The sequence below is a fragment of the Carcharodon carcharias genome, chromosome 14, assembly GCF_017639515.1.
Source record: "Carcharodon carcharias isolate sCarCar2 chromosome 14, sCarCar2.pri, whole genome shotgun sequence".
In the NCBI taxonomy this organism is placed as follows: domain Eukaryota; kingdom Metazoa; phylum Chordata; class Chondrichthyes; order Lamniformes; family Lamnidae; genus Carcharodon; species Carcharodon carcharias.
The window spans coordinates 58373794-58390366 of NC_054480.1; positions in this window are offsets into that span (position 1 = coordinate 58373794).

Below are 16573 nucleotides of genomic sequence, written 5' to 3' on the forward strand. Positions count from 1 at the left end.
AACACCTAGTGATACAAATGAAAATTTACATTCAAAGGGAAAGCTAGGTATATAAAGAATTGTGGTAAAGGTTGAGTTGTTCAAATCCCAGTGGGAAACATGAAAGAACTGTCATAATCTAGTTTTGCTATTTGTAATTTTGAGATGCAGACTTTTAATTCAGTAGTAATAAGATCACTCAGTCTTGCGGTTTTTGTATAAAACTAACTTAAACATTTATTAATTTAACAACGACTTAAACTCATACCCATGGCTACAAATTACTACTGTAATAACTTTTTAACAAATCCTCAAATTAATCACCTCCAGATAAATCCCCACTAATGCAACAATAACCCAAAGACTTTAAATAGGCACCTCGACCTTACAAATTCCAAATTAGGTTCTTTTGCAAGTTGGTTGGAGGCATACAGGCTGGTTAGGTCTTAAATGCCCCTTCCTTACACACACAAACTCCTTCTTTATGTACCTAGCTTTCCCTTTGAATGTAAATTTTCATTTGCATCACTAGGTGTTTTGAACTTCAGCTCTTCTAACAATAAAATCCCTTTCATAGCACCAATTTTATTGGTTGAAAAAATAAACACATTGTTTGGCTTCTTCTAGCTCGGTGCGAGATTTTACCCGTAGTCTTGAATGGTTTATTCAACAGATGCAAAAGAACACTTTATTTTACTGTTCTCCTTACTGTTTACCCAATATTAACTTCTCAGAACTATTATACATCAAAGCACCCAGACTAGCTGGCTGAAATTCAATTAAAGCACACACAGACACACACCTAGATACAGACCTCCACTAGAATTCTATTTTTAAAAAATAATTTCCAATATCATTATTCACATTAATATCTCTTCATCACAGTTATGAAAATCAGACTTACCATGGAGGCAAGAACAGAGGTTGGGAAATCTAAATCCCAGCAAAGCCCAGGGTTTTCATGCATGTGCAGACCAGGAGCGGGTGCATATGTGCAATTCAGCAGTGTAAGTTCCTTGTGCTGAGGACGGGTTCAGCGCGCCTGTGTAGAGCTGGAAAATGGTGTGAAAACTCGGGTCATGCGACTGGGAGCGGTGGACCATTGAAGACAAGTGTCCCAGGCAGGGGACAGGGACAAAAAAAAGGTCCCAGTTCAGTTAAATATTGGGGAGCAGAGAAAGAGACTTCGGTTAGAGTAAGGGTTGTGGCTTGTGGACTATAAAGGAAGAGGGCTCAGAAGAAGCCTTGAAGATCCAAGAAGGTAGTTGAATGTTGGTGATTCCATGCTGTGGGCCACTGGGGCAAAAGTACCCATTTGGAACAGTAGTATTCTGCTTGGTGTGGCCAAAGAGCTACAGTTGTCCTTGTGAGTTGGTGCTTAAGTGAACATTCAGGAATCCAGGGGAACAGAATCTCCGGAGATAAGATTGAAACCCTGCAAATTGAGTTGTTGTTGATGTCGAGTTAGAACGGCTTTTGGAGAGGATTCCATGTTGAGATTTTCAAAGGTGAAGACGGGCATCCCTCGTAAGAGAAACAGAGGGCAAAATCATCTCAGGTTTGCACTAAGTGCAGTAGCAGGCGGGAAAAAGGATGTTTTACTCTCGGCTGCAATTGCAGCTTTTCGTACCATATTGCCCCCTTACGGCACATCCCGCTTCATTAATAATGCATTCCCAGGAAATATGCCGAGTCGCTGGCGAGGGTGGCCTCTGATTCACCCACCATCATCTCAAGCCTTCACTAAACTAGGCGCCATATTTAAAGGGCGCTGCTGCATACTCTTAGCACTCTACAAGCGATAGAAAGCTGCTGGGGACTAAAGACTGCAAAAGGGAAGCAACATCCTGCCCCCAAATTTAGCAATGCCCTCCTTGAGCACCTATTGGGCGCAGTGGAGGCCCACAGCAACATCCTCTAACGTTGCTTTGGGCAAAGACCAGCAAACAAGGTCACCAATCCAGAATGGGAGGCGATGCAGTGGTGGTCAGCACCAATGCTCTGCAAACAAGGACAGCTACCCAGTGCAGGAAGAGGATGAATAGTCTCATCCGTTCTACCGGGGTAAGTTACGCTTCTCATCACTCTCAACTCAAACACTCACAAACCCATCACACATCCACAGGGATCTTACACCGCAAGGGACAACACCACTAACTCTCAAACACACGCTAACATCTCCATCAGGCTTATACCCTCTCGAGCTCGCATCCTCATCCCGTCCATGGCTTCTCTCACCACACAAACATTCCACGCAGTGTCATGTGTCCTGCTCACACTCTCTCCATGTTTCCATGCAGAAGAAGCTGGCTCACAACAGCAGGGAGAGGTCCCAGACTGGGGGTGGAGTGGCCCACATTGGGCCCCTCACTCACTTTGAGGAGCATGCTACCATAGTGACTGGTGAGGATGTGAACCCTGCCTGTGGTGATGGTGAGGTCATCTGCGAACACCCACATGAGGATCCTGCACCACTTCATTCCTCTCTCAATGCAAATGTGAGTGATCTCTCTCCTGGTTTTGACTCTACTGCCATGCACTAATTATCTCTACTTTGGTTCACAGGGAGCTCTGCCAAGCAACTGACACCCTCCTGCAGCCAGTCCCTCAGCTCCATCCAGGTCCTCACCTCCAGCCAAGAGAACAACTCCTCCATTGAAGAGCGGGAAATAAGCAGCCTGGAAGACCTGTAACAGCGCTTATCCAAACCCTGTACTAATGCAGAGACACACACCTCAGTGGGACCTAGATGTAGAGCAGGCTTGGGTACACAATCTGGTGGTCACGTATCTGCAGCAAGAAGAGGCAGATTCAGTTGAGCAACCCAGCACTTGGGGGAGTCCTTGGGAAGGGGCACATGTGAAGTCCGAATCAGATGACAAGCCTCTGGATGCGGCCTTCCAACTCATTGTGGAGGGTCAGCAGAAGGCAGGGGAACATCACACTAAGCGGTTGAAAGCCCTCAACAGAGTGGCAAGTGAGTGGGAGGAATGCATCCGCCTGCTCTCTCATGAAGTGATGCCCACATGTGCCCGCATTAAGGCCTCCAGGGGGAGGATGGCGGACACCCTGGAGACAATGGTCCAGCAGAACATAGAGATGTGCGCAGACTTGTGCTCCATCACAGTAACCACAGGCGAGTTCCTGCGATCACCAGCGCTTGATCAAAACGGGGAAACCCGACGTGCCTCCCAGGTGGTCCTTCCCCTCAAGGCAGGGGCCCTCAGGCACCCAAAGGGAGGATGAACCCAGTGTCATCCACACAAGAACATTAGAGTCTGCCTTCTCCCTCTGAGTCCCCTTTGCCTGTGACCTCCCTCAACCCTTTCCTCTGGCACTACAGTGGGAGCAGCTGGCCCACAGGAGGACAGCCAAAGCAAGCCAGGGTCATCAAGGCCTCATCTCTCCACAGGACCCACAACAAAGTTATCGGAGGCAACAGGGCCAACGATTACACTGGTTGTCTTCACCCCTCCTGTGGATGTCAGGGCAGCACTAGGAAAGTTAAGAATTTCTGATCACAAGGGGTTGTATGGATGAACACATTTTATTACCTTAAAATCTGAAAATATATTCACTTTCACTGAGTAATGTGCAATGCCATCTTTGAGCTTCACTTACAGGCTTCACAAGTCCATCTCCTGCATCACTCCCCCTGCCTCCCCACGAGCAGCTCAGCTGCATGCAGCTGGGCCATGAGTGATTCTGGAAGACGAAGTATGTGTGCGGCAGGACCTTTTGGAGCTCGTGCTCGCATTCTCCCACACATGCAGAGTTTTCTCTATCATACTCATTTCAATGTCCTAGCCATTTTTATCCTGCCTGCTGACGTTCTCTTTCAGCTGCCAATTTGAGCTGACCAGCACCCCCACCCACCCACTGATTGCACTCCAATGCAGCATCAATGCCTGTCCAGCACGGGGCTCCTCTCACTTTGGATTTGAGAAAAATGGTAGCCATCACACTTCTGCTCAACTCCCCCATCCTTTCTCCTCCCCCAGCCACCCATGTCCTTTCTCCCCTCACTGTTGATCCGCCTGGCATCACCTTCTACTTCCACACCATCATCTACCAACCTGAATCCTTTTCTTTCCAAGGTATCCAGGTGAACATACACGTCCCCTACCTTCCCAAGAATCCCATCCCCAACCACATTGTACTCACCAACCTCCCCCTTCCCACCCCAGAGTCTGTGTCTACCTGAGTCCCTACCAACCACCCTCGCTGGCCCTTCTACTGCCATCATTGCAGCCTTACCCTCTTTTCCTTGCAGCTCACTCTGCCTCCTCTCATATTCTTCATTCCTTCCTACCACATCCACCATCATTTTGCTCCGCAGGAGGCAATCATTGACCACACATACACCCCCTTGCACATTTACCGGACATCACACCCATTACTTCCACCTCCACCCTTACACCTTCCTCCACATTAACTCCTTTCCCCATCCAAATACCTTCCTCCTCGGGCTCCTTCACTCATCTGAAGTCTTTCCTCTGCCGCCCCCCACCCCCCCCCCCCCCCCCCCCCCCCCCCCCCCCCCCCCCCCCCCCCCCCCCCCCCCTCCCGACCCTCCGGACTTCTTCTCCGCTTCAAACTCCATCCACCCTTCAAACTCCTTCCCTTAGACATTTGTCTCCCCTTACGCCTACCTTCATAGTTGCTGCATTCTCCCCCACTACACCCTCCCCCCTCACCATACTCCTCCTTCTCTATTTCACCTCCCCTGATAACTTTGCTTCCCCCCCTCCCAAACCCCCTACTCCCGCCCACCCTACACACACCACCCCACCCCCACCCCACCTGAACCCCACCGGCACACCTTCCTCTTCCACTTACAGCTGGACCTTCCTCTCCCTCCCTACAGAAGCCCATGGCCAAAACCATGATGTCCTGATGCAGACCCCAGGCATCAGCAGAGACCTCACACTTTCCGTGAGCTGCTTCGCGGCAGAGTCATGTCCATAAGAATCGACCCAGCATGCCATGCACATGTTCCTCCAGGGTCCGGTATTTTAGGGCTTCAACATCTTCTGCTCCACAGATGTCCATAATGTGAGCAAGGCCCTAACATTAAGTCTCCACTTCTGCATGTTACACTTGTCCAATGTTCTGGGTCGGTGTGCTTTCTTGCTGGCATGGGCAGTAAATATGACTTGGGGAGGATGATTCAGGTGGGCAGGCAAGATGATAAGATGCAAATGCATTGAAATTAGGTTCCTGACATTGGATGGTGGGAAAAGCAACCTGCCATTGATAGGCAGAGCGGGCAATCACAAGTTGGTTTCAAGATGGCGTAGACACGATTTTTGGCCTTCTTGCCATATTGTCCTCTCATGCCTGCCAAGATGCTCAACGCCAATGGGGGCATAAAATTTCAGCCAGGCTTTCAGTAAAATTGGTTGACTCACAGTATTTACTGACATCTGGGTGTGTTGTTGAGAAATCTGTGGACACTGCCTTGGTCTCATTTGCCATTGACTTTGCAGTGTGATGTGTTCAACCACAGTTCGCCTGTTAATTCACATGTACCTCATATTAATCCTGAAGAGTGTAAGATAGGTATTGTAAATTGTTTTACATTCCCGACCTTATATAGTAATGTTTATTTTTGTTTGTTTAAAACCTATGGAATCTTACAGCTTTATTCTTTGAGCAAGTGTCTTGAATCATAAACTTTGTCCACTTTAACAAAATGTTATAGGCCCCTAACTGAATCTCACCAAAACTTAGGGGTCTGGTCAAGGATCATAACACATAGCAAACCCGCTTTGTGAGCTCATCAAATACTCTACAACTGGATCAGAAACCAGTTGACTGCGGACTTTGATTTCCAAGCAGTAACATAATTGGGTACTTATTTTACTGAGTGGATAAAGAGATAGAGTTAGTTCTGTGATTCTAAGGCATGTTTCATATGGGGGAAAAAAAACCATAAAGATCTAGAACAGATCAAAACAGGTATGCAGGTTTACAGGGAGTATTTCCTGATAAGCCTGAGTTGCACTTAATGATGAACAATGGGCATCATTGTCATTCAGCTGGCAAGCCTAATAGATGTCCCCTGGCAGTCGCTAGAGAATTGGACTCAAAGATTGTGCTGTTTTAAATCTCAGCTAAGTCCATAAAGACCAAAAAAATTGGTAGAAGGGTAGTGGGTGAGGTGCTACTGGGCAAGGAGGCCAACTGGAAACAAGACTGCCTGGGAGGTAGGGCAGTGGTGGCCAATAGAGACAGTAATGGTGGCTGGGACAGGAAGAACAGATAGTGGCCAATGATGATCAAGGGGTGTGGTGGTCGCAGCATGGCGGAGGGGGCTGAGGTTGCGATTCGGGTATTGAAGTTGAAGTCAGAGCGGAGTGGGAAAGCCAGGTGAGGACATGTGGATTGAATATGAAGGTGGGAAAACCACTCCAGCTCCATTGGTTCCTCATTCAAGTAATTATATTTTCAACACTTACTTTGTTGTTGCGCCCTGCAGCTTTAAAGGACACGGGAGTTATATTGCTCATAGACCTGGTTCTCAAATGTAATCAACCTGGCACAGCCAGTTTTGCTACCAAGAAGGATAGGGATGGATCAATAATCTCAGATTATGTTTTTAAATCAAATGTGAGAAATCCATATGTTACATATTCGACTACTCAAAAGTGAGTCCTTGTGGCTGGGTGTAGGATTTTCATTTACAAACCAAGATAAATTTATTCATTCAGGCAGCGGTTAGGGTGACCTGAGTGTAAAATACTATATGTAACTCATTGACAATAACAAGTCCTAATCAGCAAACACATTGGTACCAGTGAAAGCATTATAAAGTCAATAAATCTGGATTGAAAACCAGGTTCAATATAGGAAAATTGCAATTGCTATTGCGTTCAATGTGTTGAGGCAATGATACTTCCAACTATTTTCAGCAAGTGTAACAAACAGCAGAATTCTCAAGAAAGTATAGCACAATTAATAGCTTAAGGCAGTTACTCCATAATTTCCTTTCTTATGTGCTATTCAAAGTTGCCGGCACCATAGATGTCCCATTACACTGGGGCAAGTGTCCTGGAAAAGCTAGGCCTATAAGTAAATTAATACTTGTGGAGACTGAATTAGAGCATTGGAACACCAATATATAATTCTGATGGAGTGATCAGAAGTGAGGCAGCAAGCACAATTCCCCAAGGTAGGTGCGGGCTGAAGTTATCAGGTATTCCAAGGGCCAAATCATTCTGAAACATCTCATGTTTACCATATCATCACTTTATAGGTAATTCTGTTTGTTCTAGTTTCTTGGGTGTGTTTTTATTCCTGTCTCTATTTCATTTGCTTTTCCTCTCAAATTGCTGTCCTTCTATATTAGCTTCAAATTCTGATCAAGAGACATATGATTCTGTTCTCTCCATAAATGATGTCTGACTTGCTGAATGTTTCTAGCATTTCTGTTTTAAAATCTGAATACTGCTGTAAAAGAGACACGTGGTTGAATCTTTTCATCTTGCACTCATCGGTATAGATACACAAGAATACCAATTGCAAAAGGAAGAACAATTTATACTGAATGAGAAGAGAGTACTGAATGAAATTAAGAGGTTGCATGAACTAGGCTTGGGTTCCTTTGAGTGTGGAAGATTAAGGGTGATCTAACTGAGATGGTTAAAGAAATTTGATAGGATGGATAGAAAGAAGCTCTTTCCTTTGGAGGGCAATTCAAGGGGACATAACTTTAGGCAGTGCAGGGGTGATGTCAGGATGTATTTCTTCACAAAAAGTGTCGTGGAAATCTGGAACTCCCTTCTCCAAAAAGCTGTTGAGCCTAGGCCAATTTAAAATTTCAAACCTAGGACTGGTAGATTTTTGTTAGGCAAGAGTGTTAATGGTTATGGAACCAAAGCAGGTAAATGGAGTTAAGATACAGATCAGCCATGATCTAGCTGAATGGTGGAACAGGCTCAAAGGGATGAATGGCCTACTCCGGTTTTTATATTCCAAATAGCTTGACATTATCTTTCAACCAGCAAACAAGGGAATTAAAGATGAATGTGTATATGAAATTTCAATTTGTGCTTCACCTTTAAAGAATCAGAGAGCAATTAATGAGGAACTTTCCAGCAGGACATTTTGTAAGCGGGTTGTAGTCAGAAATTGAAGAATGTAGAAGGGCTGGACTTGATGAACTAAATAGCTTTTTCTTGATTCAAATTTTCTTGTGTTCTAATACTGAGTTTCCAGACTCAACCATGGATTTGTGAGGTTGTGTCACATTGGTTATTTTCCTCTTGTAACACTTGTGAATTCATGGTGGCACTAGCAGAGACTAAATGATGTATGGCGTCTAATGACTTAGATAAAGAAGAGGGGAGAAAGCAAATGCCATAAAAAAGAAAGCCTTGACTTGACATAAATGTAGAATTGTAGTATGAACACTATTAACAAAGCTGCCACTTTAAATTGTTCTCTATATAACCCCACTGAACAATTGCAAATATCAAGAAAAAATTTCTTTAAAAATTTGCATTGAAGATACGGCATGCTTGAAAAAAAGAGTAGCATTGACAAGCTAATTGTGAAATACTTCTTAAGTGAGCAAATTATTTTACCAAAGAATAGAGACCTGATTTCTCATCCTTCAACTGTGTTGCCTCTTTCCAATTGCTATACTCCAACACCCGTTATTGCTTAATATATGCAAAAGTAGAATTCACTTTACTTTTTAGCACATTTTTCTAATGTTCCAATTTGCTTCACAAGGTTTCCATTTGTCTTTGGCTAATAATGTCAATTTTTTTTTTGCTGTGTAACATCTTCACACTCCGGTACACTTGATTCTAATTATCATGTCACACAAGTCACAGTAAAAATGTTCCCAGTTCCTCCAAATGAGCAGTAGAATTAAAATAGACATAGAATTGCAGAAACAGGCACTGCAAATAGGGACAGACTTATTTTATTGCAGCACAAATGGTGCAATGGGGAAAACAAGACCAGATTGGAAAGGAGCCATGTTATTGTCACTCGAGGCTGCTATTGTTGTTGGCTTTAGTTGCTTGACAAACAGCAAGAATACAGGGCTCCACTGCACTGTGAAGGCAAATCTCCACACAGTGTCATTCAAGGCTACATACTTAATTGAGCACCGAACACAATAAAAATGTCATCAGACAGATACAGTAGTGCCAACAAGACACTTCAGCACATTGCATTGAAGTTAAAGTGATTGGCTGGATTGCCAACAAGGGAATGCTCTGACAAAAGAATCATTTCCAAGAAACAGAATGTTCAGTTTTAATGGAAGCATGCTTTGCTTTTTGATATCTAAATAGCAGGTAAATTGAATTCAGTTAATTTCAGGAAATTGCTTGATAGCATTTTTTCTTTATCTGTTTGGAAGGACAGGATTGTCTGCCTTTCAAATGTGTTTACCTGTACCAGTAATACTGTTTATGTTTCAAAATCCCAGAATGTGCCTTTGAATGATGTAGAAAAGAAAAGCCTTTGTAGATGGTTTTCTCTTTCTGTCCCAGATGATTTATACTCCTCTCCCATCTTTTAGCAATCCAAATATAGTAAATTGGAGACTAATTTGGGAAAGGTGGAGCAAAGTTTTTTTAATTCTTTCACAAGATTTGGGCATTGCTGGGTAGGCCAGCATTTATTGCCCAGCCCTAACTGCCCTTGAGAAGATGGTGGTGAGTTGCCTACTTGAACCACTGCATTCCCTGTAGTATAGGAACATCCACAGTGCTGTTAGGGAGGGTGTTCCAGCATTTTGACCCAGTGACAGTGAATGCTGATATATTCCCAAGTCAGGATGGTGCATGGCTTTGAAGGGAACTTCCAGGTTCCCATATGTCTGCTGCCCTTGTACTTCTATGTGATAGAGGTTGCAGGTTTGGAAGGGGCTATCAAAGTAGCCTTGGTGAGTTGCTGCATCGCATCTTGTAGATGGCACACACTGCTACCACTGTGTGTTGATGATGGAGGGAATGAATGTTTAAGGTGGTGGATGGGGTGTCATTCAAGTGGGCTGCTTTGTCTCAGATGGTGTCAAGCTTCTTGACTGTTGTTGGAGCCACACTCATCCAGGCAAGTGGGGAATATTCCATCACAGTTCTGACTTGTGCCTTGTAGATGGTGGACAGGCTTTGGGGAGTCAGGAGGTGGGTTACTCACCACAGAATTCCCAGATTCTGACCTGCTCTTGTAGCTACGTAGTTATATGGCTGGAGCAGTTCAGTTTCTGATCAATGGTAGGCCCAAGGATGTTGATGTAGATCATATTTATGATCACTTGAACAGCATTGAGCAACACCTAAGTACCAGATAGTGTATGCACTCAACAGGGATCTCATTCACTGATGTCAACGTGATACAATTGCTTGATTGTTTCATGAATTGAATTGACATCTTTTGGACTCCATGGAATCGCTCTTCAAAACACTAACAAAATGTGGAAAGTAATTTTAAAAAACCACAATATCAACTCAAATCAAGTGATGCACTGAATGCCTGCACCCACAGAGTTACCTTGAACTTTCCAAAAAGCGTTTGAAAATGCATGTGTTTGTTCACATATTTCCCTCAGAAGAATTCAGAAGAACTATTCATGCATCTTAAATCACTTATTCGATTTCAGTTCTACTGTACCTCTAACAATGAATTTTAGATTCTCACCCATGCCCTTCAAGGTTCATGTGAATATTTTGACATTCCAGCTGCCTTCTATTCTTCCAGGTCAGGGAACTATTCAGCAAACTTACGTTGTGTTGTTTTCATTACAAGTATTTTGCAGGGAACATTATATCGAGAGTACAATTCATGCTTTATGGTGTTGCCAAGAATGCCGTTGTGTATTGCATTACAAAGCATACAATCTATATAAAATACTTGACAGTTTTTAGACACCAAAACAACTTTATCCTATTTCTGCTGTGAGGGAAGGATTGAAACTAGTATCCTGTGCAGATGAGGTGGATGAAAAATCAATCAGTGGAATGAATGACATGGGAGAATAGTTCAGAGGTTATTAGGTTGATGCAATGTATTAATAAACAATGAATATATTTCATTATGAAAAAATTTGATTTGAGCATTTATAATTTCCTCTCAAATTAAAATTAAATTTAAATTTTGGAAGGTCAGTTACTTTTATGTAACAATCTTGCTGTGTGATTCTCTCTATATATATATTCTATATATTCTTTATATAAATATATATATATATATATATATGGATTCAGCAATAAGCTTGATACGCTATCTATGATTACTGTAGTATGCGGGTCTAACACTTAAAGGGTTAATGTGGGACCCAGTACAGTATTGTTCACACAGTGATGTAATGCACATATGACCCTCACCTAGGGGTCAGTGTAGAGTTGGACAGAGCCGTGTGTAGAAGCAAGCATGGAGATAGCCCCTAGCTTGGACCTTACTGTATCTATGTACATAGTTTCTAGTAGTTATAAATACTTACTGTTGAACTATCTAAGACTATGAATACCTTAATAAGACCTACCAAATTATGCACAACACCTTACAACATGGTGGCAGTGAATAGAACAACTCAATACCTCACAGAAGCTGCAGGAAAATATTAAAATCTTGGAAAACTGAAGAAAAAAAATCAAAGAAGCATTCTGACCTGAAGAAAAGCTCAAGAAGCGAAGGCACAGAAGGAAATCACCACAGCAAAGCTCCAAATAAAGGGTTGGAAGCTGAAGGCAGAAAATAAGGTCCTCTCTGCAGCAGAAGATTACTTTGAATCTCATGGAAGTCCAGCTTCAATATCTAAAGGGCAGAATTCTGCGTCTGTGGTTGCGTGCTCATCCCGATCAGGTGGAAACTCGTGCGAGAAGACTTCGGGCGAGCACCGATATCGTCCGGCACGCTCACAATCTTCAGGTCGGCGGGCGGGCGTGAGAGTGGGCATCAAAGCCGCACCTGCCATCAATTAAAAGGCCACTTAAGACCATTAAAAACTCAATTCATCCCTATTGTACGTTGTCCATGCGATTTTGCACTCGTTGCACTAACAAAACAGGCAGGCAGGCAGCCACATTTTGCAAAACCTCATCCAAGGGCAGGATAAAAAGGGTCAGCAGCATTGCCAGTGGGAGTAGTGAGGAGTTTAGGAGATGGTTTGCTGCTGGTTGCTTATTTGAACTTGACAGCTTCATCTCTGTTCTGAGCTTCATTCTTAGCATTTCCAGGCTTCATTTCAGGGCTCATTGGTGTCTCCAACACCCCCGGAGGATTTTGACCGTGTGGACTCTTCCAGGTATCAGACAACCTTGTGTTACCCTGGTAATGGGGATTGTGATCTCTGCTGGAGGCACCTCCTCTGAGGAGGAAGAGAGGGGCAGAAGGGAGAGGAGGCCAGGTGACCAGTGCAGCTTCCAGGGGAGCGACCTGTGGGAGGAGAGGTGCAGGCACAAGGGGCACAGGGCTAACAGGTAGTCCAAGGCGGAAGGGGCAGCAAGAGATGCCACTATCCTGCTGCCAGGGTTTACATGCAGCTACCTTATATGTCCGAGGTGCAATGCTGAAGGAGGCTCCAACTCTCCAGGGAGACTGTGGGCTCCATTTGTCAGATGATTGAGCCTGAGATCACCTCCAATTGTATGTGTGGAAACCGCATGCCTGTGGGTCTGAAGGTCACAATGGCCCTCAACTCCTATACCTCTGGCTCTTTCTAGGGGTCAGTGGGGGCTCTTTGTGGAGTCTCCCAATCAGCTGTCCACAGTTGCGTCAAAGATGGTGACTGATGCTGTGTTCAGGTGGGTAGTGACATTTATTCATTTCCGGATGGATGAGACTAGCGAGGCTGAGCAAGCCAGAGGGTTTGCAGCAATTGCTGGGTTCCCCTGCATCCAGGGTGCAATCGACTGCACTCATGTGGTCATGAAGGCACCAGTGGGTCAGCCGGGTGCCTTCATCAACCTGAAGGGCTTCCACTCCATGAACTTCCAGACAGCGTGTGACCACAGGAGATTTAGCAAGTCTGTGCAAGGTACCCTGGCAGCTCCCATGACACCTATATCCTGTGACACTCCCAGATACCGAGGCTCTTCAGTGCTTCAGCCCACCTGGATAGATGGCTAGTGTGGTTACAAGGGCTATTGTTGAAAATGTGGCTTATAACACCTCTCCACCACCCAAGAAGAGAGGCAGAGCAGCATTACAATCGGAGTCATTGTTGCACAAGGGTGGTGATAGGGAGGACAATGGGTCATCTGAAGATGCACTTCCGATGCCTGGACTGTACAGAGGGAGCACCACAATACCCTCCAGAGTGAGTGTCACTGATTGTGGTTGCATGCTGCACTTTCCACAACCTGGCAGTGGCAAAGGGGGACCCACTGGAGGAAGAGGATATTGATGCAGCTCCACATGCCACAGTGGATGAATCCAGTGGTGAGTCAGAAGAGGAGCATGGTGAGGGGAATGCTGAGGGTATGGAGGCAGTCCCCCATATCCTTCAGGGAGGCAGGGACACCAATACTCCTTCCATTGCTCCTACAGCTAGGCTGCCAAAGATCTGCTTCCACCTCGTGCCAGGGCTGCTGCCTCCATTCCGGATGTCTGGAACGATGCTTTCATTTGAACCCAAAGTCCACCCAGTGCTTGTGCGATAAAGTTTAGAGCCATTCATGTCCAGCATTACATACTGATGTACCCTGCACCAAAAGAATAAAAAAAGGTGAAGCATACTCAGGCCATTATGACAAAAACAAAATCTGTGTCATTTTCACAATCCAAACAAATTAACATAACCTTCCCTGGTGTTCAATTCCACACCAGTAAACATAAACAAAGCATTACAGAACAGAAGATCACCAGTGACCAATCCTTCTTGTGCTCATGGAGCCTTAAACTTATGTTTATGAGTGCTATGTCTTGGTACCACATGTCCCACATCCCCCCACCATCACAAACTGCTGACTTTGATGTTCTGTTGGCCTTGATGATCTTGGTCGTCATCCTCTGGGGGCCAATGCCATGGCTAGCATCTCCGCAGTCATGGCAGCCTCATCAGATGCCATGGTCCCTGGCAGAGGGGCAGAGGAGCTGCTGCTGTCATCCAGAGCACCCTGAGAGGAGCCAGCAGAGACGATAAGCAACTCGTGTGGCAATGTGAGGTCGCTGTGGACCTTCCTGCTTGCCATTGATGGACGGACACCTAGCTGGGATGCTGGGTGCCTCATCCGTCGCCCACACTGGCAATGACCACCTGAAGCCATTGCCTGTGTGAGGACTTGCGGTCCGATCGCAATCCCAGGAGCCCCTGATTCTGTTCCTGGAGCTGCCTCTCCATGAGAGTTACCACCCTCTCAATGGAGGAGGCTGTGCGCTCAGCCATAAAGGTCAATGCTGTGCTAATGCTCTGCATGGACTCCTCCACAACAGAGACCATGGCATGCATACCCTCATGGATTTCTGCCAGATCCTCCCGCACATCCCACTGGACATCCAGCATCTGCCGCCTAATGGATGACTCCAGAGACTTGTCATCTGCCTTCGACTGAGCATCGTCCTGGTCTCCAGCAGTCCTCCAACTGCTGACATCCTGGGCACTCTCCACCTCCGCCTGCTCCTCAAGCGAGTGTGAAGTGCCCTCACCGCTGTACTCCAAAATTCTAACTGAACATCCAATGCCCACCAAGGTGCTGGTATCTTTGCTGGTGCCTGGTTCAGACAGCGGGTGTGATGCAGGTGCATCTGAAGCCTGGTGGTCCACTGACATCAGGGGTGGCTCTTTGGAGTCCTGTAAATGAATGCCTGCTGGCAAATCTAAGGGAGAATGATGACATGTTACTAGTTCAAGTCATCACACTATCACTTTGCATGCCGGGCACACTGATGAGACAATGGAAATCTGCATCATGGTGCCATTGTCTTTTAATGATCGATGGGGAGTCCAGTTTTGAGGCTTCCATCAATGATAAGACGACACAAGAATCTTTGCACCATCCAAAACTCTCACCACTGTGCACTGTGCTCTTACCTTCGTCTGACACCCCAGCCTCTCCTCGACCTGCTGACCAAGGTGCATGGCTCCAAGGCTTCCTGCTCAAACCTTGTAAGGATTAAGAGGTTTGGGGGACCTCCAGCTGTCCATGACCTCTCAATTTTGTAATGGCTCATCTTCTGAAAGGACAGAGGAGCATTGATTAGGCCACTCTCTTCAAGCAGCGCCATTGCAGCCTGGCCAAGTCCACCTGATGAACACCTCGCAGGGCACATCTGAGTCATGGCCATTGAGCTGCAAGGCACTCAGTCCAAGCAGCCAGGGCTCACCTCCTTGGCCAGCTCTGGCGTCATTGACAGTTGGCACTCAGACTCTAACACACCTGACCACCACGGGGTGGGGAGGGGGGGGTGGTGGGGTTGCAGGGAGGGGAAGACGGTCAGCCTTTAACACCTCTCCATACTGATCCATGCCAACACTGTACTTACCCTTCCTGAGCACAGCAAGTCAGTGAACCTTTTGTAGCATTGCACCCATGTGTGCCGCACAATGTTATGCCTGCTGACCTGGTCTGCCACCTCCTCCCAAGCTCTCTCTGTCAGGTTCAGTGGCCTGCTCCTCCCATCTCTGGGGATAAGGGTGTCCCTCCTGGCAGCCACCTCATCTGAAAACTAGGGGGCCAAGTGCCCACCTGACCTGCCCTCCGGCCTGGTGTCTCCAACTGCAGGCGAGGCCATAGCTTCGGTTTTCAGCACACAGAAGATATGTTCTTCTCTGGCAGCCTTCAATGAGATGCCTGTGCCATTTTAAAACCACCAAGCAGGTCTCCATTGGACCCAGCGTCCAACAAGCTCCCACCCCCACCCAGCCCTTCCCGACCATTGGGAAGACCATTGGCCAGCCAGTGTGAAATGGCAGTGAGGGGGTGATCGCGGGTCGGGGCCCATTTCCACACCTTTCCTAGGCCCGCCAATCGCACCAGTTCACCAAAAGAAAATTTCAGGCCAGAATGTGCAGAGTCAGCAGGCTAGCAGGGGTGAGCTAAAAATATAAAATTCCTGGAGAACACAAGTCCTGAAAAAATGTTAAATACTGCAGTGGTCAGAAATTGCTGTTTAACTCGCTGTCCGAGAAACCTGATTCTCGAGTAGGTGCCTGAGAACATTCCACTAAATGCACAAGTCAATCCAGGCAGCCATTGTTGAAAAATTTTAAATGCTGAGATTGTGAATGCCATTATTGTGGGAGCCTGCCAAAGCAGACAAGTGCCGGAAAACCCTTTGTGAAGAAGCGCACGGTGGTGCCATCTTGGATTTTCAGAAACCTCTTAAAGCTGAACCTACAATTTAAATATTTTAACAATGGATCAGAAATCTACTCTTCCAGATCGATTTGGACTTTTCCAAGGCCCAGATGAATCACAACACTGGGGACTTTGGAAAAAGAAATTCCTTAGATTTATGATTTCTCCCTTAGATACCTACAAAGACAGAAGCTGAACAAGTTAACACATTGCTTTAATTGTAGGCCTGGTAGCCGACAATATAGTAACTAGACAAGGAATCAAAGAATCATCTGCAAAATCTGATAATGTTTTAAAATCATTCAATGCTTATTTTGACCTCAGAAGGACAA